This window comes from Dermacentor silvarum, chromosome 4 (assembly GCF_013339745.2).
Source record: "Dermacentor silvarum isolate Dsil-2018 chromosome 4, BIME_Dsil_1.4, whole genome shotgun sequence".
Lineage (NCBI taxonomy): Eukaryota > Metazoa > Arthropoda > Arachnida > Ixodida > Ixodidae > Dermacentor > Dermacentor silvarum.
In genome coordinates this window covers 23,920,966-23,941,665 of record NC_051157.2, presented here as the reverse complement: position 1 = coordinate 23,941,665, position 20,700 = coordinate 23,920,966, and positions in this window count along the sequence as shown.

Below are 20,700 nucleotides of genomic sequence, written 5' to 3'. Positions count from 1 at the left end.
ACGGCGCGCGATGAAGATTTTATCTATAGGGAACCTGACGGCGAAGGCGAGGACGACGGCGACGCCGACGGCAGAAATCCGGTTGAAGTGTCCATATAATTGCTATCGCAATAAAATTGATTCGCGTGTTGCATCGCTCTTGTTCCCGCGCCAATGTCACGTCGCCTCCGCCGCTATTTGGTCGCGTTCGTCGCATGCGCCAACGTTTGTTTGTACCCGAAAGCGAATGAACGGCCTCGTTCTTTGGAAGATGGAAGTCATGTGCTGGGTGGGTAGGTGGGGTTTTATTGTCGTGCGGCACGGCACGACGATAAAATGTCGACAGGCTTTTTCAAAACAAGCATAGTGTGACAACCATATCCCATCCTGTGCATAGTATATGGTCCTCTGCAGCATTTATAGAAATTGTAATTCATGTTGCCACTATAAAGAAATAATCCTAATTAACATTTCTGTAAGAAAAGCTCAGTCAGTTCTTAATTCCCAAAATCGCTACAAGTATAAGTTATACACTGTATTCTTTGAAACAATTTAGTGTCTTTTCTTCTACCTGGTTTAGCCTTCATTTTCCGAACAACACCTAAAACCTACATTATATCACTTATATCTTAATAAAACTTCTCTATAGCCAATACATCCAATAAACACACTTCGCTTCGCACAACTGTACAGAAATCTAATTCTACAATAACCTTATTGTATCTCATTCTGGTCGTTTGCATGCGTGGTAGGCCGATTTAACAATGCAAGTCGGATAGAGTATTTTCCGCAAAGCAGGCCGCGTTGTAATGTTTACAACTTTTGGCTTGAAACCATCTAATGTTGCTTCGATCCAAGGCTTACTAGGTTATATATGGTTTAATGTGACAAAATTCTACGGGGAGATTGTCAAGAGGAATGGGCAAGAGTTCTAAACAGAAACACTCAGACAAAGCAGGAGGGCGACTTCGGTGGGCGAGGAAGGGATATCACCACCACGGAGATGTCAAAGCGGGAGCGTGCACCATGAGTGCTAGGTGCGCGGCTTGACGTCAACTACACCTTGACCTTGGCGCGCGCGATTACTGTAGGGGTCTTCAAATAATATAGCGACACAACGTATTGCCGCCGTCAAAAAGTGTAATGTATAAGACGTATACTCAAGCGGGACTCCTCCCTCGTGCTTCGCTATGATCACTCTGGGCCATCTATAGGCGGCGCCACGACACCTTCGCGTAGCCTTCGAAACGCTTGGACACGCTTCGCCATCTAGTGGCCTATTACGCACGTGGCCTCCAAGATGCATGGCGGGCCAGTGCGTCCGAGCTCTGAAAGTTGTTCCCTCTCTGGCCGCGCACCCAGTGACTCATACTCAGTGTCCCAAGTTAGCGAGTAGTTCATTGTAGAACGGCTCATAGCCAGTGCATTCATGGCGCATCTCACTAAAAAGCATTGGCGTGAAAGTGGTTCACTGAAAATTGGCACATACGCAGTGCATTCCTGGCGCAGGTTGGTAAAGCGTCGGGCTGTTGTGCTTGAGAAACCCGTGTGACGTGGGCTTGATACCACCCAGCACGGGATATATTTTAAATGTTTTCGGATGCCATGTTTGACGAGCCGTTTTCGAGCGCCTCAGAGCACTCTGGCGGCGCGCGTTGCTATCGGCTGGTCGAAATGCAGCCGTGCTCATCTCCCGCGTTTCCCACTGCACATGCTGCGAGCAGTCCGCTGAAGTGAAAGCTTGGGAACAAGTCCGCGCACGGCCCGGGTTCGATTCCGCCAAGCATTGGAGAAATTTAAAGGATGTTGTTTGTCGTTGTAGAGCGGCACATTCCCAGAGGCACATGCGCAGTTACTTAAATTGGCGTAAAAAGGCTCATTCAAGAGCGGTACGCGCCTATACTTGCACATAACCATGAATGCAAGTTTGTATCAAAGGCTTTTATGGAAGAGCAGCACAGACCGAATGATACACGCTCCAAGTCGGCGTTACGGAGATTATTTGAAGAGCGATATATACCCAGTGCCACTATATCCAGTGACTCAAGTCGGTGGAATGGTTGGTTTCGAACCCTGTTCCTTCAGCACTGCAGCCCAATGTGCAACCTATCATGCACTACCCAGTGACCCAGGTTGGCGGGAAGCGGTTAGTAGTTAGTTAGTCGTTGATAGATAGATAGATAGATAGATAGATAGATAGATAGATAGATAGATAGATAGATAGATAGATAGATAGATAGATAGATAGATAGATAGAAAACAGAGAATGGACAGAAGTGGAAACTGTGGTAAGAGAGAAAAACGCGGTCATTTTTACCGTCTTTTTGCTCTTTTTTCTGGTGAATGCAATTACATCTGGCGGCTAAGCAAACAGATGGAATCGATCCTGTAGGTCTGCGAAGAAATACGCTTCGCTAGCTGAAGAGGAGGTATTCAAAGTGGGAACACTCCTTCGAGAACTGCACCAACTGCGGCGGAAGAAAAAGTGTGCCCTCTTGCTTTACATACATATTGGAAGTCGTGCAATGAAGATCCCTTCTAAGTGGCGCGCTTCTCGGTTTGACCCGAAGACGAAGGAACGGCGCGCTGAAGGATTTCAAACGCAGTTGCGCTGTGCTTTCGCATCCAGAGAAGTGAGCAAGTGTTCTTCGCATATCGCTGTTTCCTCCTTTGGTTGTTTTTAGGTTTGTTCGATCCTCGTCTAAAATTTGCTTGTGACTTTAGTTTGGGTTCAGCGCGTGCTTTCAGCGATAGCTGGGGTGTCTCCTTGTGTCATACTAAGTTATTTGATCGTTTCATTTATACATTACCCACGTGTCATCTCGACGAGAGCTTTTTCTTTGTTAGGCTAAGAACTTTCGTTGAGTTACGCCTGCTTGCTTTTATCTGGTGTCATTTCCTTTTGCTATTCGGATGTTCCGAGAATAGTCGAATGTTTAGTATTGGCACCAAGAAGCGTTAGAAAATTCGCCTTGTGAAATCATCGCTAGTAAAGTACCGCTAGAAACCAGCACAATCCAGTTCCTTCATTTCAAAGGTTTTATTAAGTTCCTTCATTCTATGCTATACTTTCTTTCTTTTATTGCGATGGAAATTACATGGACAGTCCAGGCGCATTTCTGCCGTCGCCGTGATCCAAGGACGATAACCCACAGTCCAAGGGCGATAACATCGTCGCTGCGCGCTGTATGCTGTATGTGCGAGTGAAAGCTTGAGAAGGTGAGCCCAAGGTCGATACAAATAAGTCATGAAGCTTCGGGCGAAAAGCGGTTCAGAACAAATTGTCACCGACATCAGCAAGGGTGGTTATGGCAGCAGCGATTGAAGCGCGACTATGTGAGGAGGAAACAAACTCTGGGAAAGAAAAAAAAGCATTTTTAAAAAATAAAACGAGATACAGTTTGATTCATTCAACAAAAATGAAATTCCTAATGAATTTTATATTCCTGTTGCGGGAAAAAAAAGACAACTCTATTTTACTTTTTCATTTTCAATCAATACCATTTTTCAGCGCCCGCTATTGAGGGGGCGTTGACACCGCTATCACTTGCAATGCATGCAGCTCTTTAAGTGCGCAGAAAGGCGTGCTTGTAAAGTGCACCTGTTACAATACGCCCCCCTTACACGATGTGTTGTTTTTCTTTCGACGTTTGTCTGAATTTCGTGTCCGTGCGTAGTTTCATCGTTTCATAACCTGGTCAGTCAAAAGTAGTAGTTAAGACCGTCAGATAATTGTTAACTTTAGCTGATTTTGTGTGGCTGCGCTGAACGACGGGTTTGGCGCCCGACGATGGGACCAGCCCTCTACACCCAAAGCCTTCGTCGGCGCCAAAAGAAAGTATGTTCTGTGCCGCGGTGCAATCTCCACACCCGTACGGCTGACCTTTTACTGTATCGCTTTCTGCGCCGAAATCTCGAACGTCCATGAAGTCGAATGGCGGTGCATATGAATATACCGCTCTAATGGCAGGCCACCAAAACAAATTTCGCGCCTTTAAAAAATGACATCCCTTGTTTTTAACGGATAATACGTCACATTATTTTTTCTTCCGCCGGAAGTGTTCCCTCCTCACACAGATGGCGCTAAGCCCAATGAACCACCGATGAACCGCCTTGTTTTGAACGTATGGGCTTCTGTGGACGCTTCGCTCATCTTGAAACTGCAGTGCGCACAGCACGCTTCGCTACCAGGTGTACTCGTATTTACCTTGGTGAGCCGACGATGGCGGCTCAATCTTGCGAGCGCAAGGGTGAAAGCGGGGAGGAATCGTGCTGCCTTCCGTCAGGCGCAAGGCACCGGGGAGGAAGGAGGGGAGGCAGGGGGCCGTTTTACTCCGGCGGCTGCTGCGTATGGCGCGGCCGCATGGGCCCTATGTCGAAAGCGAACTGCGACGGGAACAGACTGCGCGTAGTGCTGATAGCTTTGTGTGCGCAGTGTTTTCGCCGCTTAGTTCGCGTTGAAGCGAGAGACAGCACGAAGGTCAAGTCGCTCGCTGCTGCAGCCGCGCTTCCTCACTCCAGCGTTTTGAAAGCAAGTTTCCGCGGCCATTGATTGAGATGTGTTCATGTTTACTTGTGCGCGCGTGACACCATGCATGTTAATTTACTTTGTAAGCGACTGTTTACAACTTTACACGGCCGATAAAACTACTATCCTTACTTCGTATAGCTGTATAGATATCTGCCAGCGAGCAATTATTAGAGCTTTGTGCACGCGTTATGTTACTTCGAAACAATATTAGTACTTCACATAAAACATGCTCTGAAAAGAGAGAAGGGAGGTAGGAAAGGCAGGGAGGTTAACCAGACTTAGTCCAGTTTGCTACCCTACACGTGGGGAGTGGCTGGGGGAGCGAAAGAAAGAGAGAGAGAAGACACGAGTCTTGATGGCACTTTAACATCCACTAAGGTAGGTGCAGCATGTCTAGAGTCGGGCACTCAAAAGTCTGTTGACTTCAGGTACTCAAGAAGAGCTCGAATGGCTTTCTGGGCTGATGAGCTGTGAGGCCAGGTTCCAGAGATCTTTGCTTCTGTAAATGGCTAATTGTCCAGTCTATTCAATGCACATTGGATAGTCTGGCGTTGGTTATCGAAGCGAGAAGAGTGGCACAGAAGATGATCGAAGGTCTCTTCACACTTGCACTTAGCGCACATGGGTTAGTTCACCATGTCTGATCAAAGATAAAGTAAGAAGCTCATGTGGACGTTTAAAAAATTGAATTAGAGGGTTTTACATGCCAAAACCACGATATGATTATGAGGCACGCTGTTGTGTGGGACTCCGGAATAATTTGGGCCACGTGAGGTTCTTTAACGCGCACCTAAATCAAAGTACGCGGGTGTTTTCCATTTCGCCCCCATCGAAATCCTGAGAAATACCGCAACCTCGTGGTTAGCTGCCCAACACCATAGCCACTAAGCAACCACGGCGGGTTTCATGTGGACGTTACGCAGGTAACGGTACGTAGGCGTGTGTGTGTGTGTGTGTTTTAAGAGCGCTTTTCGAGCTCTTCTTCAAAGCTTCCGCTATCAGTCTTTATGCGGATAAAATATGTGGTTGGCCAATATTGAGATATAAAACAAGTTTTCATTGCACGGCTAGAAAGCAGTAAACTTCATGCCTCATTTCTTTCTTGCACTTTTCAACTTTCGGGTATTTGCATGTGGCTATGGTCATAACAGCTTTGTCTTATAAATTTGTCTTCAATTTGTCCTATAAAAGCAGCAAACTGCAATAGAGAACAGCCACACCGAGGTTGGACCATGTGATGTCATGTACAGTCACAGCTATATAACTTCATGCCCAGGCGTAGTGGTGCAGGTTAAACGGAACGTCGCCTATCTCGTTACCCCGGGGTTAATAACTTTCGCAATCACTGCGGACAGCACCCGCGGTTAAAACAAGCCGCTTTCTCGCGGTAACCCGTATTCTATTCCACTGGCTACTCTGCCTTACTCGGCCGCTGAGGATAGTGAGCTTGATTCGGATAGTGCCTGCGGCGCATACGCGGCCTGCCCGCAACCTCGTCCGATGGTGACCCACCGCACGCGTTGCCGCAGCAGGTCAAGCGGGCGGCATTCGATCAAGCGGCGCCGAGCACGAGTGACTGGCGCGTGGCCGCCGGCCGTCGAGCACGGACGACGGGAGGAGACAGCGAGTGCGGAGGATCGATGACGGCAGCGCGCCTCCGCTCGATACCGCCGCCCGGAGCCTCCGAGGCTCGTTATTGCAGCCACATTACAGAGCCCCCGGCGTCGGCTCTGACGTAGTCGATGACAAAGTTTGCCATTGATGACGCCTCTGGTTTGTGCTGCCAGTCAAAGAAAAGAACCCGAGCATTAAGCAGGCAGAAATCCGTGTCTTTCAACATCTGCCAACTGGCCAGTATCAGAAAACATATACCATCGCAGAATAAAGGACAGCCCACAGTCGAAGCATGACGTTGATTGATTGATTGATTGATTGATTGATTGAGTGATGATTGATTGAGTGAGTGAGTGAGTGAGTGAGTGAGTGAGTGAGTGAGTGTGAGTGAGTGAGTGAGAACGCCTGCCAAAGATGACTCCTATACAGAAGCAAGTACGTCAATTTCTTCACAAGTTTATAAGGATCACTAAATGAGAAGTTCACACTCGTGCAGCGGTCACTTCTCCCGTTTAGGGAATCGTTTAAATTGATAAATGGATATAGCTAGACGACTTGGGTCATATCCATAATGGATGTTCAAACTAGAGTGATACAGCCAAGCGTACTCTTAGTCAGTTGCACGTCATTAAGAGTGCAGATCAGAATCGGCGAAAGCCGGCGCCTTTAAGGAGAGTATACCGTCGGCTGCGGGAGTCCATCAAAACGCTGCGCTTCATTGCACTGATCGAGTACGTAGGACTCGTAGTGGAGGGTGCTTGGATGCGAGCCGTTTGTTTGCCAAACGAAGATTAGTCGTGCGTAACGCGTCCACTAGCCATTAGGAATTCGACATCAATTTGGACGGCGGCCATAGAGCATATAAGGTGGTTTTATGAACTGACTGTGCCAAACTGCCAAACTGGTGCTTGCGAGAACGGGCGCAAAGAGAACGTACTAACATTTGGCACGCCACGCTACTTCATTGCCGCTTTGGGCGAGAGATCATTCTAATGTTACTGGCAAACACGGTGAATGCAAATGGTGCATCCACTTTTTTTCTTTAAGTTTTGTATACCTGTCTCATTAACTACGTTGTAAATGAAACCTTGATTGAATCTACTTTTGCTGCGTTTGCTCAGCAGTGCCCGACTGAATCACTGTGTGCCTTGTATCTGATTTTATCCATTTTAACTACAGCGTGAGCCCTAGAGTAAGCTTTCGTACTGTCTTTGTTCAGTGAATGTTGAATAGCAAGACGCTAAGGAAAGGGATAGTGCGCTTCCGATGCGGTAGAAAACAGTGGCACAATATTGAAATACGACATGACTTTCCGTAGAAGAAAACGATCAACATTGTTGTACAGGCGTTAGGTAAGGGGAAACATGTCTTACGCTACAGAGGCTCTGATTCCGTGAAACCAATTTCTGCAAACAGAAATTATACCTGAGACTGTTTCAAACAACTTTTTACCATTCTGTTCTCTTCATTTGCCAAGTAGCGCTCAAAGCCTACATTTTGTCTCATGCGATTATTTGCCAGCAGAACATGATTTTTTGCTTCAGCCCATGCACACTTTTTACTTTACGCAAATATGTATATACAAAACGATCTCCGCGAAACTAATAATTTTGTGCATTCTAGGCATTCTTTGATGAGACAGGACGATGTAAGTTTGCGTGTATTACAGGGCGAGAGAGATAACAAATGGAAGGCAGGGAGGTTGACCATGTGTAAGTCTGGTTTGCCACCCTGCAATTGTAGAAAGAAATAAAGAGATGGTGAGAGAGAAAGAAGGGGCCAGAAAAACCACTAGTTGCACTGAAACGTTAAAAAGTGCATCTATTCCATAAATGACCATACAGACCTGTCGACTTCAGGAAATGAAGCAGTGCTGTGATTGCGTTGTGCTGCGGCGACGCGCACGGCCATGTTTCAAGTATATTTGTTACTTAAGACAGTCTCCAGTCCAGCTGGTCTAGTGCCTTCCGGAGAAGGCATCGGTGGCTGGGCGTCCTAACCTGAACAATGGCAACGGAGGGGTTCTGCTCGCTTGCGCAAGGCGGCTGTGGAGTGGCTAGGAGAATTACCTTGAAACCAGGCGGACATTGACGAAATCTATACTTGCACGGGCATCTTGTTTATGTGACGTCGCTAAATTTATTCCTGAGCCGAAGCTCGACAAACGAAGGAAGGAACACCATCGGGCCCATTTCTTAGAGCATAACTGCTGTTCACAGTAAAAGGATTCCACTTTGCCCGAAGTGCCCGTGAAGCAATGGCCGCAATTGCAAGTGCATTATTGCGCCCAGTAACGCTCGTACTGTTTATTGCTACATCAGTTGCAGGAAATGTTCTCAACGATGTGCGAGACAATTCGGTGTTGTTGAACGTTAGGCTTATCCTGTCTCTCGTTTCTTGCGGATGTTGCGCTTCGCTTCTTTCACTCCTGTAATCCTTTAAAATTTTAGATGGTTTGAGCCTGTTCATGTACTTATTACCATTTACGAAATACCGGAATACAGAATAGAGAGACGTGAGCAGTGATGCTCTTGGCGTCATATATATTGACGCATAGTTGAACCAGAGAGCACAGAACTGGTAATGCAATGGCCAACTTAGTGGTTAGCAGCTGTTGGCGCCAAGTTATCAGCAAAAATATAATCACTAATGCATAATGAATCTCTTCCTTTTATTTGACGAGAAAAGTAACCCCACACAAAAACGTTCCGATCACGTTGTGGTTGCACAAAATGCCCACAAGACGTCGGCACTAGCACTGCTGCCGTCCCCGCTTAGAGTGTTGCAGTACCATGTCGCACTGGTACAGTGTAATGCTATATATTTGTAATTATAGCTTGTGCGCACCGTAGAATGCACCGCAACTGCGGCACCAGCCGAGATACACTTACTTTTTTCATTATGTATAGCCTTAATTTTATCTTGTCGTTGGCATAACGGTGATCACTGCATGCAGGAGGGATATCACGGTGATGGCGCTATAAGCTTTCTGCATGACTTTTTAGGACTTTATGGCACTTCTCTTATTATGGTTAAGTGAAATTTTATTGAATCGGCAATTTACTTAACACTTCGCTCGAAGGTAGCGTGCTGTATGACGGAGAATTTCACATAATCAACGCTCCGTCTATTGCACAAATGAGTGACCATTCCTACATTATGCCGTGTGAAAACGCGGTCGACTGAAAGAAAAAAAAGCAGTCATCACTGTTCAGTTCTCGCCTGCTGTACTCAAAGAATAAAACACTGCACTTCCCACCGCCACCGAAACATAGCGTAATGTGACGGTATTTTCTCAACACTTCAGCGGACTGCTATAGTGTAATGAAGCGCCGTGTACTTATAAAGATAACGAACCGTTGGTGGCGTACTTTTAGTGTATAACCGCACTATAACTCTAAGTATTCTGTGGAGTACAAATGAATCAGACGCACCTGGCTGCTTGCACCATGAATGCAAATGCAGGTTGTCACTCTGCTTCATTTTACTAACGTATTCATTGAGGAAATGGCCTTCGCGTGGCGTGATTGTGCTCACTATTCGCAATTGATAGCCATGGCTGTGCAGTCATTTTCATTAATTTCTGCCTTAATTAAGGAGTCCCTTGCTTATTTTAACAATCGGGGGTTTGATCAAACAAACGCAAAACAAAGTTATGACATTATACGAGTTCTTTACATTCTGTCAACATTCGCTTTCGTTCCTCAGCGTAGGGCTACAGCCTCGAAGCGAATACTTCGCGCACAGCACTGTACGAGAACTCGTGGCGGCGGCACGTCGAGTGGAAACACGCCGGGTGTGTAATGATTCGCTCGTTACAACCAAATGTCACCATCCTCCTCCGTTCTTGAGGCACAGTAGCCTGCGTGGTGCGAGCGTGGGTGGCCAGAATGCTTCCCAGTTGCCTCCAGTTGGGGAGCGCATAAAGGCGATGATAAGCAGTGCTGGGCTCCTTCGGGGTGTCCACTCGCGAAGAGGGAGCGCTTATTGGCCCGTGGAACGACGTCCGCTCGTCCATCCATGCAATTAAGCCTCCTTTATCGAAGGTCATCAGAAACTGCGCAGAAAAAATAGCCCGCTAAAGGCACAGATAGTCCTTGTGATCGAACTTCCGCACATTCCGCCTTCATAGACATTTAATAAATGGAAAGAGAAGACAGGAGGAGGGCTGGAGGAGAGAGGACTGGAGGAGATTGGAAGCTATTCACCCGCGATAATGCGGTTAAAAGAAGGAAACGCAAAGTGAGGAATGCGAAATTTCGGGGATATTGAGATTGGAGTTCGGAAAGTGGCAATTCTTGTTTTTACTTACCTACATGACTGTGATATATGGGTAAAAATATAAAAGCCGAAACAAAGAATCTACAATATTATCTGCAAAAATCAGGCGCATCACTTCATCGGGTACGACACCGCCTTGGCGCATTGTCGTTTCACAGAGATGTAGAAATCTTATAGGTTGGTGCAAACGGGACCGCTCAGAAAAGGCTGGATAAAGAAAAGCCTTGAAGCTTTCTCATTCATCCAGAAAGTCATGGTCGAACAGTTCTTTGGACAGAACATCTCGTGCTACTCGTACTAGGGAGCAATCCTATTCCTTTTTGAAATAGTTGTAGTTCCAGTAGCATGTGTCTAGTTTTGCGTCGTCACACATTCGTTTCTCTGCTGCTGACTTACTCGAAGGTTAGGTACCGAAGAGCGCCTTCTACAAGCTAAATCTGACGTCTGCTTTTTTGTCAAAAGTTAGTTACCAGTGTGAGCAAAAAGAAGAAAATAATTTTTGAAAGAGTCTTTTTGACTCCTACCCATATCATGTGTCCACATTCAACCGTTCTCTTTCTTCGGATTATTTTTCCCCACTGACGTAGGGATGGAAATAGCGTTCCTTATTCCTGAACTTTTTTGAGATATGTTGTGTCTGTTGCTTAGTTCTACAAAATGAACCTAGAGGTGCATTTATGTTTATTTCTTGGTAAATGGCGAAGGTGGCGAGGACATTAGCCTATGGGGAAAGGAGGCAGGAAAGAGCCCCTGACAAACATAATCTTTACGCTGAAAAAGGCATAAAACAAAGACTAATAGTGATTAGTGACATGTGCTTCTCTACTCCGATGATACCAAATTGCAAAAATTGGCCGCATATCTGCTTGCTTCGCTGCAAATGACGTCGAAAGACAATAGTCTTCTGCCGACCCTGATACGAAACACCCTCTCTTCTCCTCCCTCCCACCCCTCGCGTTCTTCCCTTCTCCTCTCACTCCTCCCATGATGGATGCAATGGAGGTTTTGCCGAATTCAATTCAAATTTTCCGCGTTCGCCCTGCTCTCCGCGCCATCTGTTGGGACCTTTTATTACTGTTGGCTTAAAGCCAGCTACAGAGCCGCGCCTTCAGTCGGCTTGTTTTTAACGCGTAGCGTCTTTTTGACACCATTTCTAACGCGTTGATTTTTCATTTACTAATGTAAAAAACAGTCCAATTTGTGTTTTTAATTAAATGAACGCTGCGGATACCGGTTATGTACATGTATTTTGCCTCAAATAGGCTTGAGGTTTCCTTTGCGCTGTATAATGTCGATGTGTATGACCCCGTGCCACCAGTGCTAGTAGTTTCGTTGGTTTTGACCGGGCGGTTGAATTGGCTTTGGCCTGGTGGTTGAATTGAGTGACAGACAGACAGGCAGACAGACAATGTTTTTCGCGTTAAGGTAGCCCAAGAAGAGTATCGTCTTTAAAAGCTGAATGCAGTCTTTCGCAGGGTTAACTCCTGGCCAGCCCGAGACAACTGAAGAATGGCGAGTTCAATAATTTGATGTTTTGTGTTCAAACTTCACTCACTTTTAATGCGTTTGCATCGCTAGGGTGTTTCATGCACTTCTCTGGGAATATCTATATATGTATCTTTGTATGTAACCATTTTCTCGCCTACCTGGGTCACTGGGTAGTCCGTGGTCTAATGGGTAGTGCATCGGGCTACTGTTCTGGGGGAACAGGGTTCGAAACCAACCATCGGACCAACTTGTGTCACTGAGTATGTGGCATTGTGTACATACGTGCCCCTCTTCAACGAACCTCTTTCACGCGGACATGGGTCATCGTAGATGCGGGATTGGGCAGGGACTGCTGTTAGCAGCAACTTTCTGACGCCGACTTGGAGCTCTGGATAAGTGCCAATCGGTCTGGACTGGTTTTCTATGAACCTCTTTGATGCCAACTTGGGTCACTGGGAGAATCAGAATAAACGTTTTTCAGCGACGCTGTTAGCCTCCCGTTGGTCGTCATTTTTCGTGGTGTCCTCCGTGGGTAAAAATGTGGGCCGATCCCGGAGGTTGTGCAATACCGGGCCGCGCCGCGCCGGAGGTGAAGCAGGCTTTAAGCACTCGGCAAAGTGAAGCGAAAAGTGCATGCATTCTTTGGAATTAGGCATACAACATACAGAACAGCATTCGTTTCGATAAAGAACAAGCACAAAACAAGCATCCGAACCACATAATTGATGATAAGGAGCTCCTGATAACAATGCGAAGCACATAGTGTTCCCCGCATTCGTTTCCAGGCAAAGATTACTGTTACGCAGGCTTCCGCGGCTACGGCAGCTTGCGACGTGGGGAGTGACGTCACTAGCCTTTCGTATATAAAGGAACTAGCCTAGCGAACGGATTCCATTGGTGTTGCAGCACTGCTATGGGTAGGCAATGCATAGTTAGAACTTCCGAGGAGCAGCGTGAATACGAGGAGCGGAAAGGGATAAAAAAAAAAAAGAAACGGCAATACGACCAGTCGCTGTCAAAATTACCTTACTCCCATTACTATCATTACTATGAATTACCATTACTCTAAAGCGATAAAGCATTTGCATACCTCCCTCAGTCGTTGTAGTGGTGGTTTTCAACAGTTTTGCTGGACATCCACTATCGCAGGGCCGGGATGGCGAGTCATTTTTTTGGGCGCGTCTGCGATGGTGGGCTTGGTTTGGCCCAATTTTTGGTGAAACAGTCGGTCAATCGCTTTTTATAGCGTTAGCATTCCTAGGCTACTTCACGCACTTTCTGAGGGCTATGTATGTATGTATGTATGTATGTATGTATGTATGTATGTATGTATGTATGTATGTATGTATGTATGTATGTATGTATGTATGTATGTATGTATGTATGTATGTATGTATGTATGTATGTAGTAGTATGTATGTATGTATGTATGTATGTATGTATGTATGTATGTATGTATGTATGTATGTATGTATGTAGTATGTATGTATGTATGTAGTGTGTGTGTGTGTGTGTGTGTGTGTGTGGTGTGTGTGTGTGTGTGTGTGTGTGTGTGTGTGTGTGGTGTGTGTGTGTGTGTGTGTGTGTGTGTGTGTGTGTGTGTGTGTGTGTGTGTGTGTGTGTGTGTGTGTGTGTGTGTGTGTGTGTGTGTGTGTGTGTGTGTGTGTGTGTGTGTGTGTGCGTGCGTGCGTGCGTGCGTGCGTGCGTGCGTGCGCGCGTTTTTCTGTAGCTTCAAGACAGCACCTCAAGTGCTTTGTTCTTATTTCGGCCAATCAAGCGAACAATGTAATAATAGCATTTACGCGTGGTGTATAAATCCTAGAGCTTCCGTCTGCCCCTGGCTTTTTCAGATTTCTTCCTTCACCTTTCTCAATTTTTATTCTGATTGCAATGCAATGACCACGATGACATCACGACCAGCAGCACATACCTATAGTGGACCAAGCAAGTAGACAACTTTGGTAACGGGATCGGTGTAAAAGGCTACATAGAGATAGGCTCAAAACGGCTTAGGCTAACATCTCCAGCATGTCATTAAAGCTTGCTCTTTTTTTCTCTCTCAAAACGGCTGAAGTAGGCGAAGAATCTTATTCTCATTAAATTGGCGGAACTGCGCTCTTGCGCTGCTCTCAGTAAGTTTACTGCTGGATAACAAAATTATTATGGCAACAGAACCTATTGGTCTTCGTCATCTTTTTACTTACCTTGCTTTTCTTTTATTTTTCCTGTCGTCTGCTGTATTTGCTTCAAACAAGCGATTATTTCAGAGCATATAACCTTTTGACAGAATACAAGTTTCCCGACATATTCTATTACAAAAAACAACTTTAAAGCAATTGCTCGTTTAATTTTGGTAGACTGCTCTAAAATAGCCTTCTATTTCGACATATCGTTAAAATGGCAAAAAGCTGGGTGATTCATTGAATTTAAAAAACTTCACTGTACTCTGTAAACTGTTTCATAAGTAAAGGTTCCTATATTCACAACCGTGACCTCATTAGCATGGTTAATTAAAGTGTCCTTTCCTCGTTCGGGCATGCAACTGATATTGACCGTCTGCGATATAAGGGCACTTGTTATCGTACATGGCTCGGTGTTTATTCGTTCAAGACTGTATTTTGCATTATCCATAAAACGATATTACCAAAAAAAAGAACATTCGTTCTCAATATATTAACGTGCAGAAGACGACGACGGGGATGGTCGTTTAAATAAGAGCGGTTTAATGAGAGAGGTCGTTCTCTGCAAGAAAAGAAGCAACCGAGTCTTAAAGGCCGGTTACTGAAGAAAGCGTGCTCATTCAGTTAGAAGTAGTTACATTTCAGATTAGCATTCACTGTTAAATGAGTCTGTTTTCATCTGTTAGCTAATATCACCGTCATTTTAGCGTGATTAAAGATTCGTCACCAATCAGAATAATTACTAGGCATTGAGCACTTCACAACACATCTGTCACATCGCTGCGAGCAGTCAAACTTACATCAATGTTTCTCCTTGCAAGAGATGCAAAAGGTGTGTAAAGAATTTTGCTTCCGTATTTTTCCCTTAGTCGAAGAGCAGATGGGCATACTTATAAAGATACTGATGTTTCTTGAAACTTCTTTGGTCAGTCAAAACCTGCCATCCTTTTAAGAAAAATTTAAGAGAAAAGAAAGAAATTATTATGATAATCTGCTACCTCGAATAACTAAAGCTTGAATAGATTTTTTTGAAAGGCACCTGTGAATGTGGCAAAGAGAGTACTAACTATTTTGGCGCCACTGCGGTGACGTCTGGCAAAAATCTATTATTTGACCACAGTGGGTCGAAAACCCATAAGTTAACCATACACACTTTGTCGAAAACTCTTCTCTCTCGCCCTCACTCCAATACTAGGAATGCCATGAGCTCAACGACACATTGATGATTGATTCATTCACTAAGACCTGCACACCAGTGCCCCATGATACCCTCTAGCGCGCTTTCGCTCCCTTCTCTAATCCACGACAAATCGTTCATCTATTTTATGTTACGCCATAGGTGTATGGTGACCTTGGCCGCAAGTGCCGCTTTTAGTAGTAGTTTTACGAGGCTTGTCTTCTTGTAGCTGTCTCAACTAGTTTACCAATCAGATAGTAAGTTGACGAGATACCAGTAGTCACTTAATCATCTCTACAGACCATGGCAATAACTTCTAAACATTTTTGTCTGCCTACATAATTTCGAGATATATTTGTTATATATATATATATATATATATATATATATATATATATATATATATATATATATATATATAGTGTGTGTGTGTGTGTGTGTATTTTCCAACCTGAATTTTCCCGCCGTACAGTGTACAAACCACTATACGTGCATCGTCGACGTACGAGCGCACTTAAACGGCTTTTGAATATAACTCGATACTTGTGTGCTGATTTATCTAATATTTAAAATAATGTCTATGTTTCGTATTTTTAGGTTTACTGTTAGACACGTTGCATTAATCACGCCAACACAGGGTGACAATCAATGGCTGGTTGAAATCTCTATCATAATGTTTTGCCGCATTATTAGCACTATTGCTGTAGAGTACGCTTTACAGAGAGTAAAGAATACAGTTGAAGAGCTCTAATTTGAGCGTGATGTTAGATAACCGATGCTCTTCGTTAAGAAATAGAATCTTTTTATTAGTTTTCATTTGTTTATTTTATCAACTAGTGCACAAGAAGGTCAATGTGCTTTTTTCTTTCTTTCTTCTTTTTCCCCCTTTTTCCTGACCCGACATTAACGCATTAGTAGGCTTGACAGCATTGAGCTACTGTGGCAAAGCAAGCTTTCCGAAGGGCAAAAGTTCAGAGAAGTGTAGTAGTCAATATTGTTGCAGTAAAAAAAAAAAAAAAAAGTGAATAACTTGCTGCCCAGAGAAAATGAAACAATCGCTTGAACTAATTAGACGAGGCATCCCGCTATTTAAGCTTGTTGACTTTAATGCAAGCTGTTTCCGTAAATAAAGTGTGTAGCCGTTGTAAGCTTGCGGTCCTGCCATTTATCCCTGTTTTTATACTTATTTCCTTACTTAACACTGTTGCAATGAAATTTTTAACTTTTACCCGAGTTTCCAAAATTGGAGACATTGATACAGACAAGTACTTACCATACAGCGTTCATTTGATCTCATTATCAGCGTTTAATTGAAAGATATTTTGATGTGCTAATTTAATGCGCTGATTAATATTGTTGTGGCTTTTAAGTCTCTCAATTACAATTGCAAATTTCGCGTAAAAAACGTCAACGAAGCGTATAACACGTCGAATGCCACTTGCTGCAATCAACACATCGAGATGGTGCAACGCACGCGGCTCAATCCGCGTCAGTATCAGTTTGTGGGAATTAAGGACTAGCTTTCTGAAGTGACTCACCTGCATCTGGGTGCAGACTACCGAGAACGTCTCTAACTATATTCCGCAAACTAACTCGGAACGCCGGACCGGTGGCCGCTCGTCGGCGAAGCGCGCGCCGGTGAAAAAGTAGTGCCGAGGTGGGCACATGCGCGGTCTCCCTAGCAAGCTCGCCTCGCTCTCCAGTGCATCTAAATAGGTGTTGCCTTGCTCCAAAAGAATAGCGCTGGGTGCCCCTTAGCGGTGTCACAGGAGGGCTGTGCATATGAGGTCTCTAAATCGCTGTGTGCACGTGATGGAGCATAAGCGCTCGTGCGTGCGCGCTAATGTGAATCGGCGCCTTTTAAAGCAAAAGGCCTAACTGGCTCATTAGTCGCGGAATGTGACCATCGTGGGCAACACTTGCGGCAGCAAAAATCAAAAGCGGCGTACTACAGCTCTACCATTCAATAAAGCATGTAAAAGTGCATTAATCACCAAGTAGCTAAAAGTAATTACCAGTAATTCAAGAGTCACAAAGACTAATTAAAAGTAATTAGGGAAATTAACCCTACCAATACACGGACATCATACGACACCTTTATTAAAGTATGCTGAAGTGAATTACTAAGTAACTAAGAGTAATTACGAATAATTAAAAGTAATGAGGGGTTGAGAACAGTAAAAATTAAATTATGGGGTTTTACGTGCCAAAACCACGATCTGATTATGAGGCACGCCATGAGGACTCCGGAAATTTGGACCGCCTGGGGTTCTTTAACGTGCACCTAAATCTAAGCACACGGGTGTTTTCGCATTTCACCCCCATCGAAATGCGGCCGCCGTGGCAATAGAGACTATTTAACATCAATTCGAGACTCCATGATAAGACTGGTCACGCCAAATTAAGACTAATTAAGACTTCCAAAGAGTAGTACATACTAATTAGGATCAATTCAAGACTCAGTAACAGCAAGTAAGAAAATAATTATATTAAATTACGACCAATTAATAGTTATTTAATTGCTTAACCAAAAGAAGCAACCAATTGCAAATGAAATGACGTCGACGCATTAAAGCTTTCGCCGTCAAAGCCGTCTTAGGAATTGATATGGGACCTCAGTGCATGTTTTTTTCTTTTCATACGCATTTAACTCGCACAGCTGAACACCCCCTTGATCCGCATCGTATCACCACACTGAACAAAAAATTGAATGTTTGCGCCAACCAACGCAGACATGCGATCAAATGTTAGAGTATACTCCCTACTAAAAGTGCACCGAAGCGGCCAGATTTCGTAAATAAGCAGCGCACTATGCGATGTTCATTGTGACTGCGAAGCATTGAAGATACCTTTATTATAGTGCCGCATGCATAAAATTAATTCCTGTGTATGAAATTGGCCTGTTGGAATACGCCGTCTGATGTGATTTTGGACAGTGTTATTACTGCACGCAGTCATCCTTGTTAAAGGAGCCGTCATGCTACAGTCGAAGGTCTGATCTTAATCCCAAGTAGTAAATGCGTCTGGAAATGTAATTGAACTATAGGACTAAAATACATCACGCAACACGATAATCAGGTTGAAAAGTGCGCTCTAGTGCTACTATAGGCCAGCCGTGGCGCTCGCCCACATGAAAGATAAGCTATGAATTCATAGTTTTTTTAGGTGAAATAATGAACTCTGATATGCAAGACATTAGGTATAATTAAAAGTACAGCATGGCGAACTCACTGGTCACCACTCAGTTATAAACGCTAATGGATGCCATCCCCGGAAGCGATGCAGAAAGCATGACTATCTCTTAAAATAAATTCAGATTCTGACGAGAATACGCCATAAGGATTACGCGTGCGTTTAGAGATTACGCTGCGTAGCGCGCGAGCACGCTGTAGCCTACATGCCCCGATCCCCCGCCCTCCTCCCAGATGTGTTGTCACAGCGCTAAGAGGGACAAACTGCAAGTTTTTTGACGCAAGGCAACGCTTATCTAGATGCACTAGGGAGCGAGGCTTGCTTGCTAGGGATGCCGCGCACGCGCAGGCCATGGCTGTATTTTTCCGCGAGTGTGCTCCGCCGACGAGCGGCCACCGGTCCGGCGTTCCGAGTTATTTTGTGGGCACCTGTACGTGTGTGCTTCGTCGCGGCGTTTGCATCTTTCAGCGTGGCCGCCACTCTCTCACTCCTGTCCTCTGCCCGTACGTACATAAACGGTGATGACCACCATTCGGTAGTGCCCGCGCACGGCACCGCTCAACGCCACGAACAGTCTCTCGGTTATTTCCACAGCTCGGTTGCACATATTATTGCCTTATTGCGCAAATTTTACACAGTGTTTGAGGGTCACTCACGCCCAGTCACAAATTTCATGCCGAACATTTTATGCAACAAAGCCTAACTTTAACGATACATGTCAGGAATTGCCCAGGAAAACTCTCCTCCGATGCGGGAGCTCTTTGATCGTGTGTGTTTTCCTCCTTAAGAGGTGTCACCCGCAAGATGTAAGCTCTATTGCAAGTTAAACAAATAGAAGCGCAATACAACGAATCGGGTCTGCAGAAAACAGTTTTTCTTGCTTTTCTGCTCAAGGTAGCGCCTTCTGCGGATGTCTCGACATTACCAAAGCATCGGCAAGCATTAACTGCCTCCCAAATCATGTCGCTACGCGTGTTCTCCAGACATGCTCCTGACCTTGCTCCCGGATGCTCCTGACCTCGAAGGCCATGTAAAGGTACCGCTCATACAGCGTTCGACCGCAATTTGACGTACCTGGAATGTGCTCTTTATAAATGAAATGCATGTACAGTGCTTCTTGACATGTTGTACCAATTACCATGAGCATGCCGAGTCAATTCCACCTCTAAGTTTCTTCACAATTGTTTTTCTTCTATGTGCCATGAACTAGCATTGCGTGAGGGAAAAGAAAGCCTCTCAGAGTGGTTCATAGGGCTTCAGACACCAGCTATTTGCATACAGCTTTGGTGTCCCTTGTCTCGGCGAAGAGTACTTGTTCTCTTCAGAACTGGTCATTTGATTTCGCATGCCCATAAATTGTCATTGTGTAGCTGCTCAATATTACCTAAAATGAAGCTTCCTTTTCGAAACGTGCCACATACTTCATAATTCACCTATCAAATTCACTTCATCTTTATTCGTACCATACAGATGAACTGAATGGAAAGCATTTATCTTTTATCGCCTAATATGTTTACTTATCGCGAATAATTAAAGCCGGAAGCTTTAGTTATAGTGGCGATTCAGTAGCGTGCCCCATGGAGGACTTAGTTTGTTTGGAGTACCATTTCGGTAAATATTGCAATATAAAATAAAATACCGCTCGCATATTTCTTGCGTACTTCTTATGTCAAGTCTTCAGTTCCAGCTTCGCTCAAGTTCGAAGAAAAATGCCGTGGGCTTTCCGGCATTCCCTGAGAGAATCAAACGATGGCCTCTTGGGAACCATCACCGTGACTCAGCTAATTGTCGCCGAAGGAAAGGTTTCGATTAGTCTTGACATATGGCGACAGGCTGTTCGTTTTCGAATCAACTGGAGGTCCCGGCAAAACGACAGGTGCTCTGCGGTTCTTTCTGTTGGCTCTCTGTCTTCCATCTTAATTACGCGTGCCCAAACTTCTGCTGAACAGACTCCGACGTTTCAAGTCAACACGAAAAAGATACGGCGTGTTGTTCGGCGTTCGCTGCTTTGGTAGTGTCGAGACATTAGAAGAAGGCGCTACCTTAAGCAGAAAGGCAAGAAAAACGTTTTCTGCAGACCCGATTCGTTTTATTGCGCTTATATTTGTTTAACTTGTGATAGAGCTTACATCTTGCGGGTGACGCCTTTTAAGGAGGAAAGCCCACACGATCAAAGAGCTCCCGCATCGGAGGAGAGTTTTCCTGGTCAATTAAACCAACGCGACATTAAAGAATTAGGGGCTCCTTTCAACTATGCT